This window comes from Mycteria americana, chromosome 1 (genome assembly GCF_035582795.1).
Source record: "Mycteria americana isolate JAX WOST 10 ecotype Jacksonville Zoo and Gardens chromosome 1, USCA_MyAme_1.0, whole genome shotgun sequence".
In the NCBI taxonomy this organism is placed as follows: Eukaryota; Metazoa; Chordata; class Aves; order Ciconiiformes; family Ciconiidae; genus Mycteria; species Mycteria americana.
This window is the reverse complement of record NC_134365.1, coordinates 19,358,911-19,376,064: the sequence shown is the minus strand read 5'-3', so window position 1 is coordinate 19,376,064 and position 17,154 is coordinate 19,358,911. Positions and strand designations below refer to the sequence as shown.

General features: G+C 36.5%; 1 protein-coding gene across 2 annotated transcripts in view; it reads right to left on the bottom strand.

Annotated features, from left to right (window-relative positions):
* Positions 1-17,154, bottom strand: part of TAFA5 (TAFA chemokine like family member 5) — a 313,335-nt gene that overhangs the window by 197,626 nt on the left and 98,555 nt on the right. The gene's annotated exons all lie outside the window — the stretch shown is intronic.

Genomic DNA, 17,154 nt, shown 5'->3' with positions numbered 1-17,154 from the left:
TCAACTATATGCCATTGCTGAAAGAATGAAGCTTTTGGAAGATCTGTATTGTCTGTCATAGGTAAAACCATCAAATAGTAAATATTTTCATATTATATGAAGGGTACCTGGGATAATATTTTAATTTTCTGTGGAGGAAAATATTTCTGTTCTCTAACAGAAAATAAAATATGCCTAATCCACACTGAGTACAGCAAGCAAGTTACAGATATTATGAATTTTGAATTATGTATGCTGAAAAGCTGAAGACTTTCCCTCAAATTCATTTAAAGAAATAAAATCAGATGATGAACACATGGTATCTGTGGGTACAATGAAAATAAAACTTTATCTAAATATACATGCCTTTCCAGGGTTTTAGATTTTATGCTCATCCAGAAAATCTACTTCTGAATTGTACATGCAGGCTTATATTATAGTTTCAGTGAACAATTTTTCCATGCATCACCAATTTGATGCCTAGCAACACAAGCTCTTTTAGTTCAAAATGCATAAAGTTAGATGTTATTAAAAATCTTGGCTAGATTCAGCTACTCTTTTGTCAGTGAACACAATGCAGGAGTTGTTTCAAAATCAGATCATAGGAATACATTCAGTAGTTTTCTATTACAATATTGAAGTCTTTCTGACAACAGAGCCATGCCAACTCCTGAGCAGATCTGAATATCAACAATTCCTACTGAAATAAGGGGGAACTTAAGTACTTAGTGTCGTTCATGATTTGCAGTTTGACGTTAACTTGAATAACAAATATTTAAATGTATTTCAATTAAAAAAATAAAAAGCATATATTTAAGTGAAATTTTATTTTTTTTCATGTTATATAACCTTCCTCAAATAAAATGTCCTGGAAGAAGATCTCCTACACTGAACATCATCCAATTTCAGGCAGTCCTATTACCTTTTCTTTCTCCATTTTAGTTCAGAATGAGAGAGATTATGGCAAGGAATTGGTTTGCCCCAAAGAACCACACACTGTTAAGCTGCAATAGCAGAATTTGTGTAAATCCAAATAGTATAAAATAAGAAAGAGCAGCTTCAACAAATCTTCTGAATAAACTTCTTTAATCTAAAGTAACGGACCAGAATTGGTTCAGCTTCTGCAACTCGCTATAGGAAAAAACTGTTTAAATGAATCAGCACAATTTCAGAATAACTATCAAATAAGAACATTGTTTCAATCTTAATTTATGTGATACAAGGGCATTTCAATTTTTCAATAGAATATATTCTTGGAAATACACTATTTCCCTTTTGTGTTGCTGAAGTCCCTGACATTGAAAACATTTATTTCCAAGATGCTTCGTATCTTGGGATCTTGTATCTTAGGACCTTGTATCCTTCTATTGAAACAAACATTGTGGCTGTTTAAGTAACAGACTACACAAAGCAACTCTTCATGCTAGTACAGTTACACAACCTGTTTAAAATAGTCTTTATGAGTTTCTCTTGAGGGTATGATTATGCTGTCAGTAGAAGACAGGACAACATCACTGTCTGAAACAAAAAGTAAATAATTTGGATAATGCTAATTTACTGGTGTAACCCATAGGTAGAATTTTAGTGGAATAAGAGAATTTGTCTCAAAAGAAGTTGTTTTAGTGCTCGTTTTATGAAGGAAAACTTACTGTGGAACCCAGTTAAGTAAACTTTATGAATAACAAGAGAAAAATACTATGAATGTCTTCTCCTTCTAAGAGTCAGTTTAAGTATTTTCAGAGTTCCACTGCAACGAAACAGTACATTATGTCCCCTTAGTAATTACTAATCTTATTGCAGTTTTCAGACTACCACTTAGCCATCTCAAGCACATAAACAGCACAGACATTAGGAGGATAGGAAAATAGCTTTCAGCCCTTCCATTCTGAAATAAGCAGTAAATTTTAATTAAGATAGATCCTACTCTTCTAAATAGTTGCACAGGAAAGAAAATAGAGTCTGTGGAGATTCAAGATACATTCAGGACCCATTTTGAGATTTCTTTTTTTCCCAGATAAGACTAATGCCCTAACTTATTGCACCTGATACTGCTATTGTACATAATTGCTTAATATTTTGTTGCATAATTATGAATCATTTCCCCTATATCTTACTACTAAAAATGTAACAGAAAGACAAATAAAAGTAAAACCAAAGTTCAGTAAAAACAAACTTCAGGATTTAAGTTTCTGAAGGCAATTTCAAACAGAATTGGTACAAAGGGGAATTCCAGACCAGAAAAGGCTTGAAAAATCAAGCCAAGGATGTATAAATAAATGCGGAAGCAAGGCATTTACATATATGAACCTACTTCTAAATAAATTTTCCTATTTGGTACAGTACTTTAAAAAGTAATTCATACTGATCCCATGGTTTTAGGACATGGCAATATCATTTCTCAAATTCCTACACAGTCTGAGGTGAAAACTGACACATTTGATATGCCGTGTTTTACAAAAAAGAAAGAAAAAGAAAATCATGGCTGAAGTACAGTATTGAGAGAGAAATTTATGTCAGGGCTGTGAGGGTTACAATGGGCCTCACTGTCCCTGCCCAGCACACCCTGCCCACGGCCCAGGACCCCATTCCAGCCCCCCAGGACCATCAGCCCCTGCCTCAGGGAGGCCGCAGCAGGGCCGGTCTCCAGCTCCCCACAGCCCTGCCCTGCCCGGCCATGGGCCCCGCTGAGCCAGGCCCACCCGCGGGCCCACGGCCCGGCCTGGCCTCGGCCTGTCCCTGTCCCCAGGGAGGTGCCCGATGCCCAGGGCCGGGGCTGCCCCGGTGCCTCTCTGGCTGCCAGGCCCTGCCCTGCCGGGTATCCTGGGAAGGATCTCACTGATTCCAGCATGGAGAGTGGAAACCCATCAAGCTGCAGCACCAGGAGAGCCAGTGACCCTGGCACCCCTCATTTCAGTGACAGAGATCACAGCTTCCGTCTTTGAGAAATGTCTGTCTTTAATGCATTTTCACACAAAACCCAACCAAATGAATCCTACTAGCATTGATTTAATGAATATTATAGAAATATCCCCCCTAGCCTAGTAACTTCTTGGGTTTTGTATCAAGTTTCCATGTCTCTTTCTGGATAGTGACTTAAAAGCAAACCTTACAAATAAGGAAATCCTGTAACTGATGCTACAAAAAGTAAGTAGAAATGACACAGCATTTGAGTCCTTTCTCTTTAAGTAAGTTCTACCACTGTGTAAGTCAGTGTGAAGTAAGCTACACAGAGCTCCTCCAAGGAGGACCTGCAGCTCTGAGGGCCTCCTGCTCACTCCTCTTCATACCGGTTTAGTTAATTGCTTCTGGAGGCCTCCATTTGTTACAAAAAGGGAATAACTGCATGAATTCAGGATTAAACAAAGCTATGTTTATTTGCATAAATTGGGGAGTGGCTGTCACTCTATTACTTTCCTAGAAGTTTTTAAAACTGTTAAAAAAAAGAAAAAGAAAGAAGAAGAACACCCTTCCATGTTTTTACCAGCCTCTACATGTAAAATAAACCTAGTCTGTTTATAAAACAAACAGAATAGCCACAGGAAGAAAAGCCTTATTGGAGGGATTCTGATATTTCTCTTGAGAAAGACAGGAATAAAAAGCACAGGTTTGTCTAAAAAGCTACTGACATTTGTTGGAGCCAGAAGCTGTATGTCAGGAAGGAACAAGTCTGTTGTGTTAGCAAAATATGTCACTGCAGGGAGCATGAAATCAGTTTGAAGGAACATGCAGATAAAGCCATATATCAGCAGTAGATATAATGTAGCAGCACAGGTAAACAGTGTTTTTAACTTCTCCAGTTTTCCTCTTTACAATCAAACTATTTGTTATCCTAGAATGACTTGATTGTTATTCTAGAATGACTTGAGAACTATTTACATATGTAACACAGACTTTAAAAAGTCATCATACAAGTGCCCTTCCTACTGGTATCAAGATCTGCACTGCAAGATCCTGGGTTCAACAGCAGATTTGGGGTAAAATCTGGTCCGGTAGGGGCCATGTGGGAAATGAGAATCAATATGCTGAAATTTTGTTTTGTTAGATCTTGTCAATATGTCTTAGTCCTTAAACTGCAGGAATAATAACCCCAAACTTCTAATTACCATCCACCAGGAAGTAAGTTATATCCTATGCAACAGGAACTGTGTCGTTACTCTGCGCCTATGGCAGGTTTGAAAACCTGGAGGCCAAAGTATGCAGCTGAAAACAACTCCTACCTAACAATATCCAGCCTTGTTAATATGCCATATGCTAAGTCATACCTATGAATGAATAAAAAATTCAAATGATGGAAGTTTTCTCTCATTTTTGTAGGACAAATGTGATCACACTATATCATCCACTGTACTCTTAGCAGTTCTAAATAATTTCTTTAAAATAAGCCTGTTTATTTTGACTACTGCCTGTAACACTACTCTTCCCTTTTTGCAAAAGCCTATGACACGAAAATCCATTTTCTTTCCAGTGATGGCACTGTGATGCAGTTGGTTTTTGGTAATCTAGATGGTAGGTTTACCCTGAAATTACTAGATAACAGAGAAAGTGTTCTAGTAGCTAGTGTCATTCTTTTGCCATTTTTTTCATGGAAAGAGTCCATAAACATTCTGCATACAAAATATAGTCTCTCAAGACTTTGTACTCTGTGGTACCGCACTTACTGAGAACATATAGGTACAACAGCTCACACATAACCACAGGGAAATATAAACTTATCTTAGTAACACTGCCAAAGTAAACACTGAAAAACAGGGGCACTGAAGTAGCACGGTATCCATATCCAAGAAGGAAACAAATGTCAACAGTTTTGAATGTCTTACTACACCTGAGAAGAAATAATCCCACTGAATAATATATGAGTTTCATTAGAAGTATTATGGATGAACCCAAATCAGGGTTTGATGCTGAGAATCTTAAGCAGATAAAGGATTCTCAGGCCCAAAGCTTCAACAGGCAGGATTTGCACCTCTTGAAGTGCCTCCCTCTCTGCAGTGACTGTAAAGGAAGTTTATGGTGCATAGGTTCAGTTAATCTGCGTGCTAGCATGAATTCTCAAATCAAGCACATCATAAGGACCAGAACAGAATAGCATGTATCTGCTGCATCTGCTGTTTCTTCTTGCTTAGCTCTCAGAGTTTCATTACTGAGCACAAAAGAACAGTGTAATTTTCCTCAGAGGTTCCTGCCTCTCCGTATTTACTGCATGGAGCAATGAAGTCCCTCCTTTAGGTGCTGTGCTGAGCACATGGCTAGATTTAGCACACAAGCCCCACTATTGCAGGTATATCACCAGAGTTTTAGACAATTATACTGTCTTAAAAGTTAAAAAATACAGATGTAGTATGCTGAATAAATATATCCTTTCTGTTAGACTAATACCAAACTTCAGCACCAACTAGAGGAAGTGAACTTGACAGGCTCCTTAACTGATGAATTTGAGCAATGGCTTTCATTTTAAAGGTTTGTCTGGGAACAGTGCTTTACGCAAATGTGACAGAGAAGCATGAGTATGCTGGCTATTATTCTCAGCTGTTCTACAGACTTGGAGGAGTGATTTTCTATCTGGGCCAGCTTCACTGCTGCATTTTCCATTTTTATCCGTTTTGCTCAAAATGACTTATGAAACAGGTGCATGCTGAAACTAAAAGTTTTCATGGATGAAATCCATGATTTTTATATCCTCATTTCTAGTCCTCCAAGAAGATAACCATTTATGGGATAAGATTCTCTTCTGCACAACTCAGAGGAGGGTGACAGCAAAAGAAGTTTTAAGTTGCTCACATATATCCAAGGTTGCCCAAAGACAGTGCAGTGAATGACTACAGCCATCCCACCTACTTTTACAAAGCAGTAAAGGGCTCAAGATTAGAGACATACACAATACCTCTTCCTCTGTCCCATTTATCAGGAACAATGTCTTCCATTTACACAACTAAATGTTCAATCACTGCATACTCACAGCATCCATTATTTCACCTCTACACCATATAGAGGGGCTTATGATCAAAGAAGATATGTCATGTATGTTCACACCAGATGTAGAATTAATCTCAAGATACTGAAAAGCTGAAAACATTTTAAGTGTACAAATCCATTCTGTGCTAGACTTACCAGCTGTAAAGTAGACACAAACAAAACCATTGACAGAAGCAAAACTTCAAGGTATGTGTTCATACCATAGAAGGCAATGTTAAAAAGTCTTTACACTGACGACCTTTTAAAAAACTTTAAATTAACCTTTTTATTATTATTATTATTCCCCCTATAACAAGGTCCATCCTTTTATGTACTGCTTATCAGTTTTACTAGCTAATAAAAACTTAAATTATGCTATCAATTTCCCAATGAATGCCTAATAAATAATACTTCCTCAGATCAAGGTCCTTAATAAAAAGAAATGAAAATTAGGCCTGTCACTGTTTTACTCAGCATTTTTATGAACTAAGTTTACTATTACTCATGGTGTACCATCCTGAAATACACTTCCAAAGACATAGAATAGACTGTAGTTAACAGTTTTCTAAACAAAAAGTCTGTACTTAGACAAACACACACACATATATGCATGCACTTATACTTCACAGAAGGATGTGTTGTACTATATGACCTTGAAGTTGAAGATGATTTGGAATGTATTGCTTCTCATATTGATCATAAGATACAAGCAGTTTGCCAAGATCCTTTACAATGCCTATTATACTAATACCACGGAGTGAATCAGTAAGTCTGCTCTTTATGATACCGTAGTCAATCAATGCAGTATTTTTACTTTACAATATATAACTTTTAGTCCAACCCAAAGAAAAATTTCAAAGTAGAACCTACTTGTGTAAGGAGAATTCCCACTGATTTCTAAGGGAATGCCATATGCAAAAAAAATGTCAGGTCCGAGTCTGGCATTGGCTATGCTTTGCATTGTTTGTTCTCACCTACTTGCTAGAACTTTAACACCACAATATTGACTGTAGTAAGTATTTCAGTGGTCTGACTGTGTCTGGTGGATGACACTAAATTATCCTCTCAAATTTGGGATTAAGTCTATCATAAACCATCATAAACTATATTCCACCTTTCATCAGCTAAGTCTCTAAGAAGAAAAACTAAGAGGATGTGAGATTTGATCAGCTCCATGGGTCATGCTGAAGCAGCACTGACCAGAAGTTCTCTGGTGCAGAGGACAACATGAAGGCTGTCAAGTTAAAAAGCACTGAGTGTAACTTAGTGCTGCTCCTCATTCAGGGGAAATGCTGAAGGAGAACCATTACCATTATGGAGAAGCATTAACATTTTCTGCCTTCCTTTTGGTGAATATACTTAAGGTGTTTAGGTCAGTGATACTGACACAGTGTTTCTGTGGTAATCATACGTAGGCACGAGAAAGTATAAAATTCATGGACAGGAGAATGATCCCACAGGGATGAGTAAGAAAGCAGCAAAGAGAGATTTATTGAATGAATGTTTGCACTCACCAGATACAATAAAACTTGAATGATATCAAGCAGTTCATGTACATATATGAGATGTACATGGTCATGTTGACCACTTATGGCCTGCCCTTCTTACTTTAATTTTCCCAATGGCAATATAACAGCTCGAATGAAAACTGAGGATAAGCTGATAGGAATCAGAACAGAAAAGCTGGCAATAAATATTTCATTAAAAAAGGGTTTCTGAAAGGCCATATAACCTTTTGTCTAAATGCTTCAAATCCGAAATGTATTAGGTTCAAACAAAATAAAGTTATTTTAATTAGGTATAGGTAATCTGAATTTATACAGCAACCGTTAAAGGAAGAGTCATTATGACACTAGGACAAATGCAATCATTCAGACCAAAGATTGGGTAGGTATCTAGAGAAAACAGGTCAACACAAGCCTGTATTACCTAAGGGGCAATTAAGGGTAGTGAACGGAATGATTAATCACAGCTGTAACTACACATCACATTATTTGTGTGTATATGTCAATGCACACACACACACACACACACGTGTATTTTGGTCTCATGCTGGGGACGATAACAGCAGAGGGAGACAGTCATTTTGCAATGAAGAAGAGAACATCACAACCTCATTGCAAGAGAAACGTGACCCTGGTTATATACAGAAAACAGTGATTGTGTTATTATCATTAAGAGGAAGAAATGTATTAAATAACAATTACATGGTCTTGGTTTAAAACAGGAATGACAATCAAAAGACGAGGATTTAGTTTCTGATGTTGCCATATATCTTCTGTACTGGCTAACCATTTTGCTCTTGTTAACAGGAGGATACAGCACTATTTTCAGTGAAACTACACCACCATCAAACTCACAGTAGCCCAGAGCTGAAGCAATGAGAATTGTTGTATTAATCAAAATTCAGTTCTTCTAATCTGCTGAAACCTAATGAATTCAAGAACTGCAATCCTTCACTAGTCTTAAGTGAAAACAGTTTTACATCTTCTGTACAACATGAATTTTTGCACGACTAATCCTGCTCCCAATAAAATCAATGGAAATTTTACCACTAACTTCACAGACAGCAAATTCAACAGAACAATGAGAAAGTCTCCACACTGCCAGCACCAGCCCTTTAGCAAATTTGTGTTGCATCTTAAATAACTGTGATTCTGACCAAGGACATTTGTCAAATGAATTCTTACCCAAGTGAAAACTCTATTTTAAGAACCATTCACTTTGTATGACTTTGTATGTACCACAAGTCATGGCAGCAGCTCGGAACAAAGGTGCTCTGGGATCAGGAAGCAGAGATAGAGGCAAAGCCAAAGGCACACTCTTTCAGTGTTGTACTTTGCTATGCACTGTATGACAACTCTATGGTGTCTGTATCTTTTTTAGATTAGACGACCTCCAGGCACCCCTTCCAGCCTAAATCATTCTATGATTAAATGATTCAAACAAGGTACCAGTGTACACTAGTGTACACTGTGTGTATACACTAGTACACACTATGTCTATATTCTCGTATACATAGCTGCTTGCTTACGGCTGTTGATGCTTTAGTCTTTAAAATATGTGAATTTGGTTCACCACTTCTATTCTAGCAATTTCAAGTAGACAGTTTCTCTTTTCTACTGCTTCCCAATTTCATATATTAATATCAATTTGCCGTAACAGAACTGCTCTGTTGATAAGAGATAAGCTTATTCCAATACCATTCAATTTAATACCTGAATTCTGATATCTTCAATCAAACGAAGCTGATCACTGCTGGAAAAGCAAATTCAGTAAAAGATCCAAAGACATTAATAAGACTAAAGTGTATACATAAACTATTTGTGACTATGCAAAACTCCTTAAGAGAATAAAAAACTATATGTATTATAGAAATAGTCTATATGTATAGTATCTATATGTGTGATGTATAATATAAATTATGTATACTTTAAAATTGTTAGGGTATATTCCACACTCAAAAACTTCAGAGATGATGGAATATTGTTTGACAACATAAACAAAATCTGCAGTAGTATCCAACCAGAACACACAAGTAAAATTATTGCCTAAATAGCAATTATACACATATATGTATACTTGTGTGTATATATATACATATGCATATATATGTGTGTGTTTATATATGCTTTATGGATGGATTTTAGATAACATCTACTAGGAAAGAAGAGTAAATAATGGATGAAATACATAGATTGTGAAAGGATGTTTTGATGTACACATATTGCATCAAGTTGACACGTATACACGGCTCATATAAACCTTATGCACCAAAATGTATATATTGCTACTAACTCACATTTTCCTATTGAGATCAGCAATACTGTTTCCCATGCAATGTGCCCAGTTGTAAACGGCTATACAAACACAAAGCAGTGAAGAACCAGGCCTTTGAACTTCAAGGAAGGGGAAATTTGGCTCCATTTTCAACAATGAATATTTAATGGTTCCCTGTTCCACTTCCATCTGACAATGCTTCCTACCAATTATCCTTTTCACCAACCCTATCAGTAAAGACAAGAATAAAAGATCAAGACTGGACTGGTTGCTTAACCCGTCACATAAACCTCTGCCCAGTCAGGCAAATGTTATAAAGTTAGAACACTTTTTCTCCTCTTTTTTAATACAATTATGTAACTCATATGTTGCATCCTCTCCTATGCAGAGAGACTTTCATAGCGATTACTGAGATTGTATATACAATCTTATACACATAAATGCATGCTCATCCACACAAACACACACAGATACATATCATATCATCATATCCTGGGATAAAAAATGTCTCAAGTTTTTTTGCCTTCCTCTTATTAGAAAAATTCATTGATAGTAGTTACTGTGTGATCACTATGCAACTGGAAAAAAAAACCAGTAAAAAAGAGAGAACCCTCAAGATATCTAGGCAACCAATCCTTTCCACATTGTAACAGCTCTCTTGAGTGAAGAGACTTCCTTGGAGTTGGTGAAAAATTAGCATATTTGCCAAAGTCCCTTGGTGACAAAGGACACAGATTTTGATATTTCAGCCCTAAACCCAAAGAAATAGAACCAGCAAAACATAAAAGAAAATTAATCTATTTAATAATCTGATTAGTTTTCACCTTCAATTTTTCCAGTGATGGAGCTGTACCCAGTGACAGTGTAAACATTTTACTTTGCACAATATAAGAACCACAATAGAAGAGTGTAATTAGCTCTGGAAAGACATTCTCAAGGAAGTTCTTTGATTTCAAAAGACTGCTGGAGTGATTGTCACCCCTGCTGTGCTTGGATTCTCTCTTGATGTGCATAAAGTGTGAATGCAGAACGCATTATTATGAAACTCACTCATCCTTGCATTTGTGTGCTCATTGCTTTTGCCATCTTGTGGTGACCAAAAATAGAAACCTACAAAGCAGCATGTAATTCACACTAGAATAATGTTGCTGCATTTTTTAATGAGTTCTTCAGTGCACATGCTGAAGATCTACAACTCGAACCACGCTCTGCATTTTGTCATTTATTTAACAAATGTTCATTCATTTTCCTTTTAAGATTGAGCTCACTGAAAAATACAAACCATAGTCTAAACACTTAAAGTAAGCACAAACATGAAATGATTTAATACTACGAAAATGTCTTCCAAAGGATTTTATCAAAATACACTATGAGATCTTTTTTTAAAGGAAGTAAAGTGCTTCTATTCTCTCAGCACATATAAAGGCAATATCTTTATAAAAATTGCCATGTAGCCCAACTACAGAACAGTTTAATGTGTGATAAAAGAAATTGGATTTGGACTTCATAAACCAGTCAATAATTATTTATGGAACACAGACATTTGCAGGCTTTAGTTTGTTGTTTCTTCTTTAAATTATCAAGGAAAGCAATGAATATAAAGTATCTACCCCTCCTAACTTTAACTTTTAAAAGAAGTAGCACATTTTTGAGTTAGTGGTCCCAAGGGAGAGAAGATGAGGCCTTCTGTTGCTAAGCAAGAGTTTGCCAGTTATTTCAAGCTTTAGCTGAGTACAAGCAATAATCACTACTGCCTGAAATATATTGGAATGAAAGTACATGGGACCATTCATGACACTTCATCAGCATGCAGGAGGCAAACAGAGTGACTGCAGTGATTGAATACAGGCTCAGACTACTGGCTTTAATCTCCATCTCATTCATTCAGCCTTTACTTTTGGCACAGCTGTATGATAAACACTCTGACATTCTTCCTTGCCCACCCTCCTTTGGAATCCCATGATTGCTGTGTGCATGTTTGTTACGTATTTAAGGTGGGGAAGAGAGTCAGACTTCCCCCCCCCCCCCCAAAAAAAAAAAAAAAAAAAAGCAATACATATTTACAAAGGGGTAATCTACAGGTTTACTACTGTTACTATCAAAGCACCATTATTATGCTGAAGGGAAACTAAGTCATGTTCACTTTGCCTCTGCAGACATCTTAAAACAAAACAAGGTAAGTTTATAATTAATACTAATTCTTTCTACTTCCTTCTGTGCAAAATTACATATATAGAGTGAATGTATATGCTTATACACTGTATAGGCATACACATGCATGTATAAGCATATACCTATACAAATGAATGTATATGCTTATAACTGGCTTACAATGGTATTTCACAGAACTTTAACACTATTGCTGATGTCAACAGAATTTTGATGTCAACAGAATTCTGATCAGAATTCTGATGCATTACTCAGTACTGGGGTTTTCATTTGTTTTGTTTTTTATAATTTTTGTTGTATATCACTCACCTTCTCGCCAAGCAGAGCTCGTATGCAGTTCCGTATCACCAGTTCCCTGAATTTGCCTTGGCTTTACACCCAGCAGGTACTATGGGTCCTGAATAGCTTAGGGCCTAATTGGTAGCTTAAACACATTATGGTAAAGTTCATGGAGTTACATCTGTAAAGCCAGTAAGCAGTAGCAACCTCTGCAACTGGGTAGCAATTGTTTTGTTGATGTGACACATGTCAAAAAAACCCCTTCTCTTTTCTATTACTCCTTCCTCATATTAAAATACCTAAAAGTTTTGGGGAAATCTGCCTGGTCTGCTTCAAGAAGTTAGGCTGACTTCTCCTGCTCAGTATGCCAGACTCCCTGAAATCACAAGCTTGCTACACAAAACTATCACAGCTTTTCACTCAATTTTGTACTGAAATTGATGCTGTTTGATCACTACAATGGTTGTAATTTAATAAAAAGGTAATCTTAAGCCAAACAAAATACTATAAAGAACCTATTTAATACTCTCCGCTCTGACTAAGATGGGAAAGCATTTGCAGTTTAGCTGACTGAAGGCATATGGCCATCCCTTAACGTTCAGAGATAAGTGGGACAGAGCCCTGCGGAGGGCTGGTGCTAGAGTGCTTGTTACTGATGTGAAGATGCCATTTCTCTTACACTAAGTTTTATCCGCTGCCAAAGAGTTGCTGAGCAGCCAACATAACAAAAATAAAGAGAGAGAGAAAAAAAGAAAAAAAACAACCACACCCTGTTCATGCAACATTCAACACCATCTCTTTCAACTAAGTAAAGAGCAATTGATCGGCTACATTGAAATCTGGAGACAGCAAACAGATCACTGAGTGAAGGAGATAGAAAAGATGAACTTTGCAGGTTCCCAAGGAGACACAGAAGTATCCTTGGGATAGCTAAAATAAATCTTTTAAAGAAAAAATACTCAGTCAACTACACTGCTACCTAAAGGAGGGGATCTAAAATCCGAATCCAGAAAACAAAGCAAATTCTGTATTTTCTACTCTGTCCTTATATCCAGGTTGAACTTGCAATAAAGTCTACTAGATTTCTAAAGCATATGAAACATTCTGTGATTCAAATGTTACCAAAGACAGCAACAGAGAAGTGGAAAAGTAAGTATTTGAAAAGACCCTCTTGAGCTTTTCTGTACTTAAGTAGCAGCAAACAATCCAGCACCTTCCACTCCTAAGTACTCTTATCATATTACGCACTCTTAAGGAACCAGTTTAATTACCTATATACTTCATCAGAAAAAGAAAACCTTGAATCTGAAAAAAATCGGCCCATCAGTTGTGAGAGAAGAAAATCTTCTAAGCAACAACAACGAAGGCATACAACACACATTGTAAGACAGACTAATCTTTTGACTGGTATATCTTCATGGAATAGGGAGCTAGGATGACTCCATCTCCACTGTAGTGCAAATGCATTGAACTGTTAGCTAAAGGCTGATACCACTATATTTATTCAACACTTTCCTACTGTGACAGTTCTATCTTTCCTGAAAACAACCATTCACTAGTCGTAATTGGTCAGTAATACTGAATGATGTGACTATACTAGCTCACATTATGATTTTTTTATTCTTTATTTAAAAACAGAGAATGTCACCACCACAAAAACACCACAAGTTTCAAAGCCCACTCCAAAATGTTCGTACTGGCTGCTTAATTAAAATAATTTCTCCTTAATTAAAAACAATAGGTTTCCTTGCCAAGAAGTTAAATGTACTACTCAAAACCAAAAAAAAGTCACAACTGTTCAACAGGGTGCACAATCTGATTTATTTACGACAGATATGAAAAAAACATTCTGTTCATGAGACATCTATCTCTTAAAGTAACTGTTCTATCAGCTGTTCATATTTTTAATTTAGAAGTAATTTAGGATGTATTTTAACTGGTGGGCTAACAGACTAACAGGCCATAGAAAAGGAAAACTGACAAGTGATTGCAGGTAACATACCAGCTTACTGGAAATATAAATGATGAATATCACAGGAGACATCATCAGTGCATTGTGACCTGCTTAAAAAAAGAAAAAGACTTATTTTTTGATTCCAGCAAAGTTAGATATTCCTTTTAACACCATCAGGCAAAGCAGCTTGCTCCCTTTCATTTTTTCATCTTATTTCCTTTCCTTATTAAATGTAGAGCAAGAGCAACCTTGCTTCCCAACGTCAGGATTTATGAATTCCCATTCACGGTGTCCAAAGATTTGCAAGACAGCCATCCTGACCTTGGTTAAAAAGAAAATCACTCTGAATGAGTTTAATGAGGATTTGAAGAAATGGCCTTGGAGGTGTAGTTTGAATGAAAATGTAATAGTGTCTACATTTTGCCTTGTACCTTATGAGGAGGCATGAAACAAATTATATTTGTCATTTTGCATTTGCTACTTTCAATCCCCACACGAGTTGCTTACATACAACAAAGGAGCTAATAAAAATTGCCTGAATGAGTCATTATTCCTTTCATCCACAGTATTTAATTCCATTTTTTTTCTGTTGACTCCAGAAATAATATATTAAGACAACAGAACAGTAAGTCAGTATCACTGTCGGTAAACTTAAAATTGTCGTTATCAGACTTCAGAGGCATCTGATGATTGTTGATGACTGAACTGTTTCTTTTGCTTTTAGCTGGAAAGTATTTTTACTGCTCTACTAACAAATTGAACAAATTCTGTTCTTTTTTTAAAATATTTTAGGGAGATTGTGTTTTTGTTTTAAAACACACATCACTTCCACTGAAATTTAGATACCTACTCTACCTTTAAGATAAACTAACTCAGCAACAAAAAGTAGCTAGTGTATTTTAGTACTTTTTCCCCCTTTAAATACACTTCAGACATGTGGTCTTATTTGTCATGTCCTCTTTTTGGACGTCATGGGCCATAAATGCCATCACTCTGAATTTCAACTGATATTGCACAAACATGTCAATGTTGATGACAGGAGAGATATTTATTTCCCTGAATAAACTTGTGTAGCTAACTGCTAGACATAAAGCTAAGTAACTAATTGTAAAAGATACAGCACAACAAAGCTACATGCGTATCAGAGGACAATCAAATCAGATGACATATAATGAGATTTGGTGAGTAGGACTTCAGAGCCCAGAATGCTCTGCAGTATTGCTCAGGAAGACAGCAGTATTTTTCCACTGACTTCAATAAGAACTGTGTAAAACCCTGTATGATACTACTTTCTGCTCATATAAACTAGTCCAAATTCAGTGTCGAGTCATAACGCTGACACAAATGGTTAAATGTCATTTTTAACATGTCCTTCTATTGTACTAGTTTACATGCCCCCATAATCAGAGTTTGAAAAATCACCAAAATGGTGCAATTTGAATGTAATCTTGTTCTCCAGCTGTTTGGAGTGCTCTCAACTGCTTCAGCATCTGACCAGAGGAGGATGAGGGAAAATAAAAGTAATATTTCCACCTTTGTGAAATAAAACTGGAAAATGACAATCTGTATCAGAAGAATGCTAACCTATATTCTGCAGGTACAAGTTTAAAAACTACATGCTAGGAGAAAAACTTTTAAGCAGAAGTCAGTGCCAACCTTAGCTGGAATAACCTGTGTTCTTTAGACTTCACAGCTTGTCTCTTGAAAGTTCTCTGGCAACATGTGCTTTTTCACATTTGTCAGCTAAATCAGAGATCCAAATGCAAAATATAACATTAAGGAACAGTGAGTGCATTTGCGACACTCCTTGGAGAAATCAGGTACACATAAGGCAATGACTATATTACATGGAAGTATAAGCACACTGTAATGTAACTTTGTTTAATTTAATTAAGGAAGATCAGTATTCTCTCCTAACATCAGTGCATACTACCAATATTCTGCTTTTCAGAAAACTTAGCTATCCCTAGGTATCAATGAAACAAGATACATGACAACCTGGCACAGTATTTCAAACCACATACTATTACCCTAATTATTCACAATGCTGTACAAGTACAGACACAGAAGAATGGAAAACTGTCTACTCAAATTGTGTGTTCCCCTGATTATGAAACGGAAAGTAAGCAACTTCTCTACATTTCAACTGTGACACATTGAAACTATTCTACTGAAGAACTTAAACTAGTAGTTTCCAGGCTCTTTGGACAAATTTCTCATTGTACTCTGCAAAATTCTCTGCAAACAACCAGGATAACTGCAGGGAGGTAAATAGTAAATTTTACTGTAGTGTGGTTGCACATACCTGCTGCAGATTGTGGACCAGTGATAGTCTGCAGATGAAATTTGGGGATCATGGCTTATGTGGCCTGCCACAAAAAGTTTATTTAGAATATAGTTCAGGTTTTGTGGAATTTGCCATAATGCTAGGCAATCTCTTTGCCAATGAAATAATAATCCAGTACATCATATTGCTGAGTTATTAAATCTGGTGTTCAGAGTTTCAGAAATTAGCTGATGTTGAAGAAAATTTCTGAAGCAAAGGACTGATGATGCGGCAACTTTTATACATGCCTTATACAGAAAAAAATATGCAAAATACATGGTACGATGCCTTAAGCAATCACTTTCCCATCATACTGAGATAGCCCATATGATAATGATTAGTTTTGCACTTGCTAAATGCTGCCAAGGATCACTGAATCCTAGGGAGCAAAACTACTTTTTAGAAAAAACTGCGCTGTGGAGTTTTATAACAGTTTTATAACAGCCTTTATAACAGTGAATACCATCAATGACCAGTACTTTCATCAACAAAAACTACTGGCTACCCCAAACAGTTAAGTCAGAAACGACAAGCACTAAGATGAAGTAAAATTTTACAAAATGCTTGAAGGGCCTTGCAGCTGCAAATCCAGCTACATACTTGCCATTCAAACTACAAAGTACTGGTACAGACCTCACTGAGTACTCCTCTCCAGATCTCTTCAAAAGCCATATACAGAGTACAAATTTCATAAATACTTTGCTGTTTTATAAGA